The sequence below is a fragment of the Urocitellus parryii genome, chromosome 4 (genome assembly GCF_045843805.1).
Source record: "Urocitellus parryii isolate mUroPar1 chromosome 4, mUroPar1.hap1, whole genome shotgun sequence".
In the NCBI taxonomy this organism is placed as follows: domain Eukaryota; kingdom Metazoa; phylum Chordata; class Mammalia; order Rodentia; family Sciuridae; genus Urocitellus; species Urocitellus parryii.
The window spans coordinates 199,898,775-199,912,792 of record NC_135534.1 but is presented as its reverse complement, the minus strand read 5'-3'; the positions used below and the strand labels follow the sequence as shown (position 1 = coordinate 199,912,792).

The 14,018-nt window shown below is 36.2% G+C and overlaps 1 protein-coding gene across 5 annotated transcripts in view; it reads right to left on the bottom strand.

The window, feature by feature from the left end:
* The window catches only part of Rabgap1 (RAB GTPase activating protein 1), a 163,706-nt gene that overhangs the window by 126,072 nt on the left and 23,616 nt on the right, over nucleotides 1-14,018 (bottom strand). The gene's annotated exons all lie outside the window — the stretch shown is intronic.

Here is a 14,018-nt window from a genome sequence, read left to right as displayed (position 1 = left end):
CCCATTCTCTCCTCATGGAACACTTAAGATATATGTCATTCCTTCTGATTTTAAGTCTCCAGGTTTTTTATTGTTTGATTTCATATCACACACACATTTAGAGAAAATAAGTGACAAAAGCTATTAGGATCTTGAGAGAAAAATACAAACACAATAAATTGTTTTATATACAGTGGTCTTGACTCTAGGCCCAACAAATCTTTAATTCCTACCAACTGCCACAGAGCTAATTCGTTGTAGAAGAAATTCTATTTTATCATATTTCAATGTTATCTTCTTGATAATTTCTTCAGATCCATTTTCCAGGTATCTGATTCTCCATTTAGCCACGTCTGCTTTGCTGGCTTCTAAATTTCATTTGTAGAAATTCTAATTTTAGTTTCCTTAATCCTTTAAAATTTCTTGATTATTTTGTTTTTTCTAATATTTTCAGTTTTTCTTTAAGTTCTTATTTTAATCATACTTGCCTTAAAGGTTACACCTAATAATTCTAATGCTTGAGTTCTGATGGGATTCAACCCTGCTGGAGTTTGTTGACTTGCTCATAGTGAAATGTCCTTTGTATATATTTATTATTTGGATTGTGTGCTCTTCTTTACTGAGATTATACTATCTATGGGAATACTATGTAGCCTGGATGGCAAAAACATTCCTCCAGAATAGCTTTGCAATTGCTTCTCTCAAATGTCTCAAGAACATTATCAACCCAAGAATCTTCAGGTAGTAAAAATTCAAACCCCAAGCATACATGAAAGCAAGCTGTTATGGTTTGGATATGAAATGTCCCCCCAAAGCTCATGTGTTGGAGAGTAAGTCTGCAGTGCAGAAATGTCCAGAAGTAGGGCTTTGGGAAAGCAACTGGATCACGGGGGGCTCTAATTTCATCAATGCATTAATTCATTTAATGGATTAATAATTTGAATGGACTCCTGGGAAGTGGTAGAAATTATAGGTAGGTGGGATTGCTGGAGTAAGGAGGTCTCTGGGGGGGGGGTATGACCTCGGGGACTATATTTTGTCTCTGGCCCCTTCCTCTTTCTGTTTCCCAGCTGCCATGAGCTGAGCAGCCTTCATCTACCACACCCTTCCACCAGGAAATTCTGCCTCATCTTAGGCCCAAAGCATTTGAACCAGCCAACTGTGGAAAGAAACCTCAAAATAAATCTTTCCTTCTCTCGTTAGATATTTTGGTCACAGCAACAAAAAGCTGAGTAACACATAAGCCTATTGGCACAAATTCTCAACAAGACCCCCCATTCAAAGTAACCCAAGCTAAGACATAATAGGTTTTCTTATTTTCTTCCCATAATGATAGGTAGAAATCTTCTTCCATTCTTTCAGGAAAGATGTAGACTCTGAGGATGTTTTATGAGATTGTGGATCCAACACCTCTCTATTTTACACCCAAGACCTTTTTTTTTTTGCCCAATTCAATTATCAAAATCCAAGTACCTTGATTATAAAGAACAGAAATTCTCCAGTGCCCTTCCAATATCAACTCAAATGTATAGCTTTAGTTTTCAGTTTCCTCATTTTCTTAGACATTTTCATTCCTTTCTTGTGAATACCACTATCCAACTAAAAGGGTGTTTGCTATATTTCTTTCAGCTTTCCCTAATTATTTTATATTGGGACATTTTTACAGTTTCTAGATTAATACATATTTCCAAAAATGAGCATTCTTACCCCCAGTTGCTAAAACAACAATGGCAGATTACCAGTTGACAAACTTTCAACAAAATACTCAATTGGGACTTTGTGGTTGAAAAGTGACTTTTTAGAACTTTAAAAGGGTTTTCTAGATCCAACATGTTCCTACTGTCACTGTTTATGTTCTGAGCATGTATCTTAATGCAACCAAAGAAATGAAGGAAAAAAACCTGAAATCCTTGGAACTTACTGTTTGATAAGATATTGTACAAGTTTTTATTATTGTTATTTTGTTACTCTAAGGTGCTCAGCAAACAGTTTCAAAAATACAAGTATCACTGAGCAAATAATCTTCAGTAATCCTATTTAATCCTATTATACCTTCTTTTGATGAGTTTACAAATTTAACAATGGTCTTATTACATCTTCCCTTACCAGTTCTATGTACAATAGCCTATACAGCATTCAGATGTACTGAAATTAAGTGAAAATACATAAAGTGTTTTAAACTTGGAAAACATATTCCTCAGTTTCCTTCTCTACAAAATCAGAAGTTACCTTTTTCTGATAAACAAGATAAATGAGAGCAAAAACAAAGTTCTCTGGAGGAGCCATAAGGATCCTTCATCTGTAACATAAATTTTGAGTTCAAGAAATCAGAAAGAGGAAAAATAAATCAAACAGTAATTGAAATGTTTACAAGAAAATTTTCAAATCAAAGATTGATTTATTTGAACTTGCAATGCTATATTCTTTCAGTACAGTAACTGTTCCTAGGCGAAATCTTCCATTTATGTAGAGGAAGTTCTTTTCCCTACTCAAAGATTTGACTCTTCTTTTGTACTAGTAATGTGTCCTCTTTACTGAATAATTCCTATCGATACAGATATATCCTAAAATTGATCACAAGAACCAAACCCCCTCAGCCACCATTCAATTTTCCTGCCTGCCTCCTTTTATACAACAAATCTTTGAAAGAATTGTTTTTATATTTTGGCACTTCTTTCTCACCCCATTTACTACCCACAATCTAGTAATGCTCTCATCTTTCCAGAAAGACACTCTTCTTGAGGGTCAATGAGGCCTCCATCTTGTCATTTTTCAGTCACCATTTATATTAACCTCTTAGCAGAAATAGAAATTTTACTCTTGGAGTTTAGTGTTATATAGAGCTCTTGCCTTCTATGTGTGAGGCACTGGGTTCAATCCTCAGCATCACATAAAAATAAAGAGATTGTGTTTATCTACAACTAAAAAATTAAAAAAAAAAACCAGAAATATTACTCTTGCTTTCTTGGAATATTTTCTTCACTTATATTGCAAGGCATTCTTTTGTACTTTTCCATAAACCTACTACTTTATTTCTTCATAGTGTTCTCTGTTACCTTCTCTTCAGCTCAATCTCTAAATGCTGAAGTGCCCCAAGAATCACTTCCTAACTCCTCTCTTTAGTATCTAGTTCCTTTATTGTTAACAGTGGTCCGCCTCATGCTTTGAATATACCTCTGATACTCTACCAATGAGGTTATCTGAAAAATGAACATGTTTTTTCCTCTTTTCCATCTCCCAAATTAGCAAGTGAATTTTGATATCCCCTTCCCCCAAATTAGGGCACAGCTGGAATATAGTTTTTGAGTCACCTTTTTAAAAACCCTGTGTTCCCCATGATGGGCAGAATCACAGTCTCTGGGACAGAAGTTTCCTGTGTTTCTCCTTTGCCAGGAAAGCAGTAAAACCTTTTTCTCAAAATGATGTCCTTGTTATTGAATTGGCCTATCTGCATATGTGTGTAGCCACACCAGAGTAAATTTTATGACGTTTACATCATCTCAAAAAGAAACACTATGAGAATATAGTTCAGTGGAAGGGTGCTTACCTGGCATGCAGGAGACCCTGCATTCAATCCCCAGCACTACAAATAATAAAAAATAAAAAGGACTGGCAGTATACCCAAGTGGTAGAGCACTCCTGGGTTCAATACCCAGCATCACAAGGGAAAAATAAAATAAAAAAAGCACTATCATAATAACTTAGATATCATCTCCCAGAAACCCAGACCTAAGCAATCACTAATCTACTTTCTGTCTCTGAAGATTTTTCTATTCTAAATATTTCATATTAATAGAAATACATAATCTGTGGGGGTTTTTGTGACTGACATGTTGTTTAGCATGTTGCCTATGTTTTTTATGGCTGAATAATATTCAATTGCATACCACATTTTGTTTACCCATTCAACAAGTGACAGACGCTTAGATTCTTTACATACCCTCTTAAGTTATTAGATATATTATTTACAAATACTTTCTTCCATTCTGTGGGCTCTTTCTCCCCCCCTTTTGTCTTTTTTTTTTTGGGGGGGGGGAACAGCTGATAGAACGCAGGGTGTTGCATGTTCAAGGCAAGTGCTCTACTACTGAGCTGTGTGTGTGTGTGTGTGTGTGTGTGTGTGTATTTTTTTAAGTTTTATTTTGAGCCAAGGTCTTTCTTGCCAAGTTGCCCAGGCTGGGCTTCAATTCTTTTGCCTCAGGCTCCCACAGAGTTGGGAGAATACCTGGGATTACAGGAATGTGCCACCATGCCCAGTTATTTTTTCACTTTCTTGATAGTATACAAACACAAAAGACTTTAATTCCCATGCAGACAAATTTACTGTTTTTCCCATGCAGACAAATTTACTGTTTTTCTTAACTCTTTATGTTTCTGATATACTAAGAATCCATTGCCATATCCACTCAGAAACAGTGGCGTTCAAGCCTTCTATTTCTTTATTGATTTGCCTAGTTTTCGTACCATTATTGAAAGCATGGTATTGTATGTTTTAATGACTACTGTTGAGATGTTTATTCTCTCTTCATTTCTGTCAGTATTTATGTTGTGTATTGTGGCACTGAAATTATTAGCTATATAACTATTAAGTGTCTGTGATGGACGGACACTTGTAAGATTATACAATATCCCTTATCTCTACTAATAGTTTTTACTTTAAAGTATCATGTCTAAAAACAGAATAACCTCTCCAGGTATCTTGTGCTTGTTGTTTGCATGATACCTTTTCATATTCTTTTACCTTAACTCCATTTGTGTCTTTAAATCTAAAAGGTCTCTTGTAGGCAGCACATATTTTGATCATGATTTTTTAATCTAGTCTGATAGTCTCTGCCTTCTGATTATATTGTATAAAAATTTACCCTTAATATTTTAGATAGAGTTGGACTTAGGTCTACCATTTTACTATTTGTTTTATACATGCTTCATGTTTTTTGTCCTTTTACTGCTTTCCTTTGCATTCAGTAAATATTTTCTAAGATAGCATTTCCATTTTTTTCCATATGAAGTTTGGTAATTATATCCTTAGAAGCTCTGCTCTAGTAACTTACTTACCATGTACATATTACAAGCCTCTTGATTTATAATAGTTTAATTTCACTGAAATACAGAAACATTTATTAACTACTTCCTTTTCTCCCTTTTTGTAGTACTGTTAGATACATCAGATCTATAAAATGTTACATATCCACCAACACACTATAATTACCATTAATTCTATAAACACTTTTTTTTAAAAGTTGAAAGGAGACCAAATACATAATTATGGCTTTTGTTATTTATCATTTCTGGTTCTCTTCATTTGTTCTTGTGTATCTGAGTTAGCATACAGTCATTTCCCCAGTCCTAATGGAGTTCACCTAACTCTTTTTTCCTGTTATTGGCAAATATATTGCAACAATGTATCTAAGCATGTTATGCGCAGAGATACATACACATATATAATGCAAAAGGGAAGAAAGAAATGTATGTATACTGTCTTTTATTATAATATAAGACAGTATATGTACACCTAAATACATATTTTGTGTGGATTAAAATTACCATTTGGGGGCTGGGATTTTGGCTCAGTGGTAGAGTGCTTGCCTAGCATGTGTGAGGCACTGGGTTCAATTCTCAGCACCACATATATGTAAGTAAAAAATAAAGGTCCATCAACAAGTAAAATTTTTTTTAAAAAACTACCAATTCAAGTCACTTGCCTAAAGAACTTCCTTTAGTATCTTGTAGGACAGGTTTACTAGCAATAAATTTTCTAAATTTTTCTTTATCTCAGTGTCTTATTTAACCTTCAGTTTTGAACAGAGACATACCTAACTTTACTGCACTTCACAGACATTGTGTTTTTTGTTTTTTCAAACTGAAGGCTCATGGTTTCACTGACTACAGCAAGTTTATGCATACCATTTTTTTAACAGCATGTGCTAATGTTTTGTCTCTGTCACATATGTAATTCTCACGATACTTCAAATTTGTTATTACAATTATATCTCTTATGGTGATCTGTATCTTACTACTTTAATTGTTTTGGGGTGCCATGAACCATACCCATATAAGACAGCAAACCTGAGAAATGCTGCATGAATTCTGAATGTTCCATCTACCAGCTGTTCCCCATTGCCTCCCTCTCCTTGGGCCTTTCTTTTCCCTGAGACAAAACAATACTGAAATTAGGCCAGTTAATAACACTACAGTGGCTTCTAAGAGTTTAACTGAACAAAAGCCAGGCAAGTTTCTCACTTTAAATCAAAAGCTGGAACTGATTAAGCTTAGTGAGGAAGGTATTTCAAAAGCAGAGAGACTAAAAGCTAGGCTTCTTTGACAAACAGCCAAAGGAAGGAAACAAAGGAAATTAAAAATGCCACTCCAATAAACATACCAATAAAAAAAACAATAACAGTTTTATTGCTGATAAAAAAGGAAACTCCAATTCTATGAAGGTTAAGAGGAGTTAGGGGCTTGGGTTGTGGCTCAGTGGTAGAGTGCTTGTCTTGCACATGTGAGAATCTGGGTTCAATTCTCAGCACTGCATATAAATAAATAAAAGTCCACTGACTACTAAAAAAAAAAAAATAGAAGAAAAAATTTTATAAAAAGAGAGGGGTTAGGAAACTACAGAACTGAATGTGAAGCTACCAGAGGTTTGATCATGAAGTTTAAGAAACTATCTTTATAACATATAAGCATTGGGTGAAGCAGCAAGTGCTAATGCAGAAGCTGCAGAAATTATCCAGAAGATATGCCTAAGATAATTGATAAAGGTAGCTATACTACACAAAAGGTTTTTAGTGAAGACAAAGCAGCCTTATATTGGAAAAGAAGCTGCCATCTAGAATTTTCCTGGGTAAAGAGGAATTAATTAATCTCTAGCAAGAAAGTTTCAAAGGACAGGCTAGCTCTCCAGTTAGGGAATAATGCATCTAGTGACTTTAAGTTGAAGCCAATGCTCATTTACCATTCTGAAAATCCTAGGATCCTATGAATATCACTTAATCTACTCTCCCTATACCCCACAAATGTAGCAAAGCCTGGGTGACCACACAACTGTTTAGAATCTGGTTATGGAATATGTTAGGCTCACTGTTGAGACTGACCGTTCAGAAAAAAGCTCACTTTCACAATGTTATTCCTCACTAACAAGATACCTTGTCACCTAAAAAGCTCTGATGGAGATATAAAATGAGATTATAATGTTATTTTTCACAGCTGTTAACACAATATCCATTTTGCAACCCATGGAACAAGGAGTAATGTCTACTTTCAAATGTCATTGTTCAATAATACATTTTATAAGACTATAGCTGCCATAGAAAAAGATTTCTCTGACTTATCTGGGTAAAGTAAACTGAAAGTCTTTTGGAAAAGATTCACCATTCTAGATGGCATTAAGAACATTTATGAATCTCAGGAGGAGATCAAAATATCAACAATAACTGGAGTTTGGAAGCAGGGGATTCCAATTCTCATGGATGACTTTGAAGGGTTCAAGACTTCTGTGGAGGAAGTAACTGAAGATGGGGTAGAAATAGCAAGAAAAATAGAAGTGGATCCTGAAGAAGTCACTGTATTACCTCAATCTCATGATAAAACTTTAACTAATAGGAGTTGCTTCTTATGGATAAGCAAAGAAAGTAGTTTCCTGATATAGAACCTAATCCTGATAAAGATGCTGTGAATATTTCTCAAAGGATAAGAAGCAATATAAAATATTACAAAAATTCAATTGACAAAAACAGAAGCAAGATTTGAGAAATTTGGTTCCAATTCTGAAATAAATTCTAGTGTGGGTAAAATGCTCTGTAACTGTATGACATGCTACAGAGGAATAGTCTGTGGAGACTATTTCTGGCAAGCCTCATTGTTTAAGATAAAGTGCCACAACCACCCTAAATCTTAAACCACCCATCACCATTCTGTTCAGTCAAGCTGCCATCAACACTGAAGATATGGTACTTACCAGCAAAAAGAATACAACTCATTGAAGGCTCATGACTATTAGCATTTTTTAGCAAGGAAATATTTTTAAACTAAGGTATACACATTGTTTTTTTCTTCTTTAGACAAATGCTACTGCACACTTAATAGACTATAGTGCAGTGTAAACATAACTTTATATGCACTGGGAAACTAAAATATTTCTGTGACTAACATTATCGTGGAATTCTTTTCTATACAGGTCTAGAACTGAACCCATAATATCTCCAGGGCATGACTAAAAAATAGGTCGACTGATAGTTTCTTTGAGCACTCTGAATGTTATCCCCTGATGTCTTCCCTCCATTGTTTCTGCTGAAAACTTAGCTATAAATCTTACTGGGATTCGCTTCTAAATGATGAGACATTTATCTCTAGCTGCTCTCAAGACTTTTTCCTTGTCTTTGGCAATTAGCTATTATTAAGAAGTAACTATGCATCTATCCTACTTTGAGTTCAATGAGTTTCCTACATATGATTACTTCTTTTCAAAAACTTTGGGATGTTTTCAGATATTACTTAATTTAATATTTTTTCCTGCTCACGACCCTCTTTCGTCTGTTATGAATATGCTGATGAAATTATTACTGTAACACATTTCTCTGAGGCTCTGTTGTTTCAATCCATTTTTTTTTTTGGAGTAATTGCTATTGATCTTTTAAGCTAATTCTTTTATTTGCTGGGTTAAACCTACTCTTAAGCCCCTCTAGTGAATTTTTCATTTCATTTCATTTATGGTGCTTTTCAAAATTCTGTGTTTCCATTTGCTTAGTTTTAAATAATTCTATCTCGTTACTGATGTCATTATATCCTCCTTTTTTTGAGGGAGAGGAGGTAACCAGGGATTGAATTCAGGGGTATTCAACCACTGAGCCACATCCCCAGTCCAATTTTGTATTTTATTAGAGACAAGAGTCTCACCGAGTTGCTTAGTGCCTTGCTGTTGCTGAGGCTGGCTTTGAACTTGTGATCCTCCTGTCTCAGCCTTCAAAGCTGCTAGAATTACAGGCACACACCACTGCTCTCAGCTATATCTTCCTTTTTTAAAGCATGATTTCATGCAATTTGTTGGAATGTATTCATAAAGACTACTTTGAAAGCATTCTATGTTAAATCCAACTGGTCACTCTCATATCAGCAATTTCTGCCACCTGTTTTTTTGTTGTTGTTGTTGTTGTTGTTGTTTGTTTGTTTTTTAAGTGTATGGGTTATATTTTCCTGTTTCTTTCCATGTCTAATTTTTTGTTGTTGTTTTTGTTGAAAAGCAGACATTTTAGATAGCATATTATATTAACTCTGAATTCACTGCCCCACTTTAGAGCTGGTCTTTATGTATCCTGGTTTTGGGTAGTTTTATACTCCTGTCTCCAGAATGTTATACTTTTAATGCAGCTCCTCAGAGGGTTCAGATATGGGACTGCCACAGTTACCCTGTGATGAGATTGATTTTTGACAGGGCTCTGTTTTTCACCATGCCTAGCTATTAAAGCTCCTTTAATTGCTAGCTGACTGCTTTACTGATTTCAATAGTACACTAAACCAATTAGACCCACAGACTAAACCAATTAAACCTGAGTTCCTTCTAAGAGAGAGTTTCAGAAATCAATGTTTGAGATTTTGACCCATGGTGGTCTCCTCCCAGCTCTGTCTTTCGCTGGTATTCTCAGGCAAACTAATGGTTCTATATCTAAGCCTTTGTCTAATCAATCTACCAATTTTCTCCCAATTACCTTTCACCGCAACCTCCACAGTTTGAGACTAACCTTAGGCTTGAACTTCTTTACACTCTTCCTTCAGGAAGAGATTAGGAGCTGATTTATGGCCCTGTTTTCTCAACAGGCAAAAATCTCTGAGCCAAAGCTCTGGAGCTAGGAGTGGGGAAAATGGCACACTTCTCACTGGGTGACATCTCAGCTTCACTTGTCCAAAATAGAGCCTCTGTCCCAGGAGCAGGGACTGAGTAGAAAAGGGGTGGGGGCCCATCTCTTGGTTACACTTGGCTAACAACAGCAGCTGGAGGCAGGAAGAAACATGTTTCGTGTACTCCTCCCCAGAAGACAGACAGTGGCCTGGAACTAAGGAACAGACTAACATTCTGGAGCAGAGTTATCTCAGTTGGGAGAGGTAAGGAAGAAGTGGGTTCTGGATGAAATAACACAGATTCTTGTTGCTCTTACCAAATTTTAATAAATTTTCTTGGATAAATTGTCTTCAATAGCTTGACTTCTTTTAGAACATTTCCAGAGACTAAACTTTTGGCTTTTTCCCCAGTAATATTCACCAGTTTTGCTTTCCTGACATGCTATAAGAACTGAAGTCCCTCTCAGCCAATGGGCTTTTAAAAATGTAAATTAGAGCCCCATATTATAGTATGGATGTAAGGCATCCCCCCAAAACAATGCAAGATGGTTCAGAGAAAAAATGATTACGTTGTGAGAGTCTTAACCCAATCAGTGAATTAATCCCCTGGTAGGAATAACTAAGTAGTAACTGAAGTGGTAGGGTGTGGCTGGAGGAAATGATTCATTGGTGGTATGGCTATGGGGTATATATTTTGTATCAGGAGAATGGAGTTTTTCCTCTCTCTCTGCTTGAGATCAACAAGCAAGCTACTTCTCTCGGCCACACTCTTCTGCCATGATGTTCTGCCTCACTGTGAGCCCTAAGGAATGGAACCAGCCTTCTATAAACTGTGAGACCTAAATAAACCTTTCCTCCTTTACAATTTTCTGATTGGGTTCTTTTAGTTACAGCAGTGAAAAGGCTGACTAAAATCTACCTTGTGTGGTAGTATAAGATACCTGTAGACTTAGGAGCCTAAGGCAAGAAGATCATAAGTTCAAGGCCAGCTTGCCTCAGCAACTCAGTCTCAACTATTTTGAGACAAAATTTAAAATTTCAAAATTAAAAAAGGGCTGAGGATGTAGCTCAGTGGTAGAGAACTCCTGAGTTCAATTCCAGTACTCCACCACCCCCCCAAAAAAGTAAACTAGATCATGTGCCCAAACTTTGTAAAAATTCCCTTCAAATTTATAACTAAGTCCAAATTCCCTACCAAGTTCCACAAGTTCTATATGATCCAGTCCCTGCCCATCACTGGGATCTCATCCCGCAATGTTTTTTTTTTACTTCATTCATTGTGCTCTGACCGCTCTCTCCAAGAGTCTTTGTATCTGCTGCTTCCTCTGAGAAGCTCTTTCCCCAGTTCTTCCATGGCTTTCTACCTTCTTTGACTCTGGTCTCACCTCAAGATCATCTCTAAAATAGTACCTGTCATTCAGTATTTTTATTGTCTTCTTTTATAAGTTGTTGAGAACCTTTGTACTTACTTATTATTTATATGTAGTGCCGAGAATCAAACCCAGTGCCTCACATATGCTAGGCAAGTGCTGTACCCCTGAGCTGACACCATCCCTTTACTGTCTTCTTTTTTTTTATTGGTTGTTCACAACATTACAAAGCTCTTGACATATTTCATACATTAGATTCAAGTGGGTTATGAACTCCCAATTTTTACCCCAAATGCAGATTGCAGAATCACATCCACAATTTTACATAATGCCCTATTAGAAACTGTTGTATTCTGCTACCTTTCCTATCCCCTCCTATCCCCCCTCCCCTCCCCTCCCATCTTCTCTCTCTACCCCATCTACTGTAATTCATTTCTCTCCTTGTTTATTTTCACATTCCCCTCACAACCTCTTATATGTAATTTTGTATAGCAATGAGGGTCTCCCTTCATTTCCATGCAATTTCCCTTTTCTCTCCCTTTCCCTCCCATCTCGTGTCTCTGTTTAATGTTAATCTTTTCTTCCTGCTCTTCCTCCCTGCTCTGTTCTTAGTTGCTCTCATTATATCAAAGAAGACATTTGGTATTTGTTTTTTAGGGATTGGCTAGCTTCACTAAGCATAATCTGCTCTAGTGCCATCCATTTCCCTGCAAATTCTATGATTTTGTCATTTTTTAGTGCTGCGTAATACTCTATGGTATAAATACCACATTTTTTTATCCATTCATCTATTGAAGGGCATCTGGGTTGGTTCCACAGTCTAGCTATTGTGAATTGTGCTGCTATGAACATCGATGTGGCAGTATCCCTGTAGTAAGCTCTTTTAAGGTCTTCAGGGAATAGTCCGAGAAGGGCAATAGCTGGGTCAAATGGTGGTTCCATTCTCAGCTTTCCCAGGAATCTCCATACTGCTTTCCAAATTGGCCGCACCAATTTGCAGTCCCACCAGCAATGTACAAAAGTACCCTTTTCCCCACATCCTCGCCATCACTTGTTGTTGTTTGACTTCATAATGGCTGCCAATCTTACTGGGGTGAGATGGTATCTCAGGGTGGTTTTGATTTGCATTTCTCTGACTGCTAGAGATGGTGAGCAGTTTTTCATATACTTGTTGATTGATTGTATGTCCTCCTCTGAGAAGTGTCTGTTCAGATCCTTGGCCCATTTGTTGATTGGGTTATTTGTTATCTTACTGTCTAATTTTTTGAGTTCTTTGTATACTCTGGATATTAGGGCTCTATCTGAAGTGTGAGGAATAAAAATTTGTTCCCATGATGTAGGCTCCCTATTTACCTCTTATTGTTTCTCTTGCTGAGAAAAAAACTTTTTAGTTTAAGTAAGTCCCATTTGTTGATTCTTGTTATAAACTTTTGAGCTATGGGTGTCCTATTAAGGAATTTGGAGCCCGACCCCACAATATGTAGATTGGAGCCAACTTTTTCTTCTATCAGACGCAGAGTCTCTGATTTGATATCAAGCTCCTTGATCCATTTTGAGTTAACTTTTGTGCATGGCGAGAGGAGGGGATTCAGTTTCATTTTGTTGCATATGGATTTCCGGTTTTCCCAACACCATTTGTTGAAGATGCTATCCTTCCTCCATTGCATGCTTTTAGCCCCTTATAGTTGTAACTTTGTGGATTAGTCTCTGTGTCCTCTATTCTGTACCATTGGTCCACCCTCCTGTTTTGGTACCAGTACCATGCTGTTTTTGTTACTATTGCTCTGTAATATAGTTTGAAATCTGGTATCACTATACCGCCTGATTCACACTTCCTGCTTAGAATTGCTTTTGCTATTCTGGGTCTTTTATTTTTCCATATGAATTTCATGATTGCTTTATTTATTTCTACAAGAAATGCCATTGGGATTTTGATTGCCATTGCATTAAACCTATAGAGAACTTTTGGTAATATCGCCATTTTGATGATGTTAGTTCTGCCTATCCATGAACAGGGTATATTTTTCCATCTTCTAAGATCTTCTTCTACTTCTCTCTTATTCCACTGTATGTTTATAAGTGACAGAAGTGTTTCCAAAATTCTGAAAACAAAGGTCAAAAGACAACCACCAAATCATTCATTCCTCATCCACTGTAACCTCCTTTTTCGTAGGACCTAAATTTACTTGATATATTTATTTTTTATTTGCTTAAAGTCTATTTCCGCCATCAGAAATACAAGCTCTAAGAAGAAAGGGGGAGTTGCCTGTGTTGTTTACCACTAAATCCCCAGTACCTAGAACAAAACCTGGCACACAGTCATTATTCAATAAACACTTATTGAATGAACAGATGTACAAGAGAATTGGACTATTTTAAAAACTACTTATAAATTACATGACAACCATTAACAGATAACCTGTTTTCATTATTATCCATAAAGAGTAGACTAGTAATATAGTGTAGAAAAAGAAGTAATAGTTATTTATTTGGTGGAGAAAAGACAAAAGTGGTCAAAGACCAGGTATTTAAAGTTATTTCATGAGCTGGGGATGTGGCTCAGTAGTAGAGCACTTGTCTAGCAAATGTGAGGTCCTATATTCAGTCCCCAGCACCACAGATAATAAAGTTGTTTCAATATCTTAAACTTCATTGCAGACCTATCAGTACCCTTACAATACACATAACAGGCTCCCCCAAAAAACAAGCACCTCTAATTCTATGATAAAGTGAAAACAATACTAAAATTACAAATGTTTAACATGATAACCATTAGAAGTTTGACAGGAATGTTAGAAAATTTAGAAGAAGCTAATCAAAGAGAAATTTTAACTA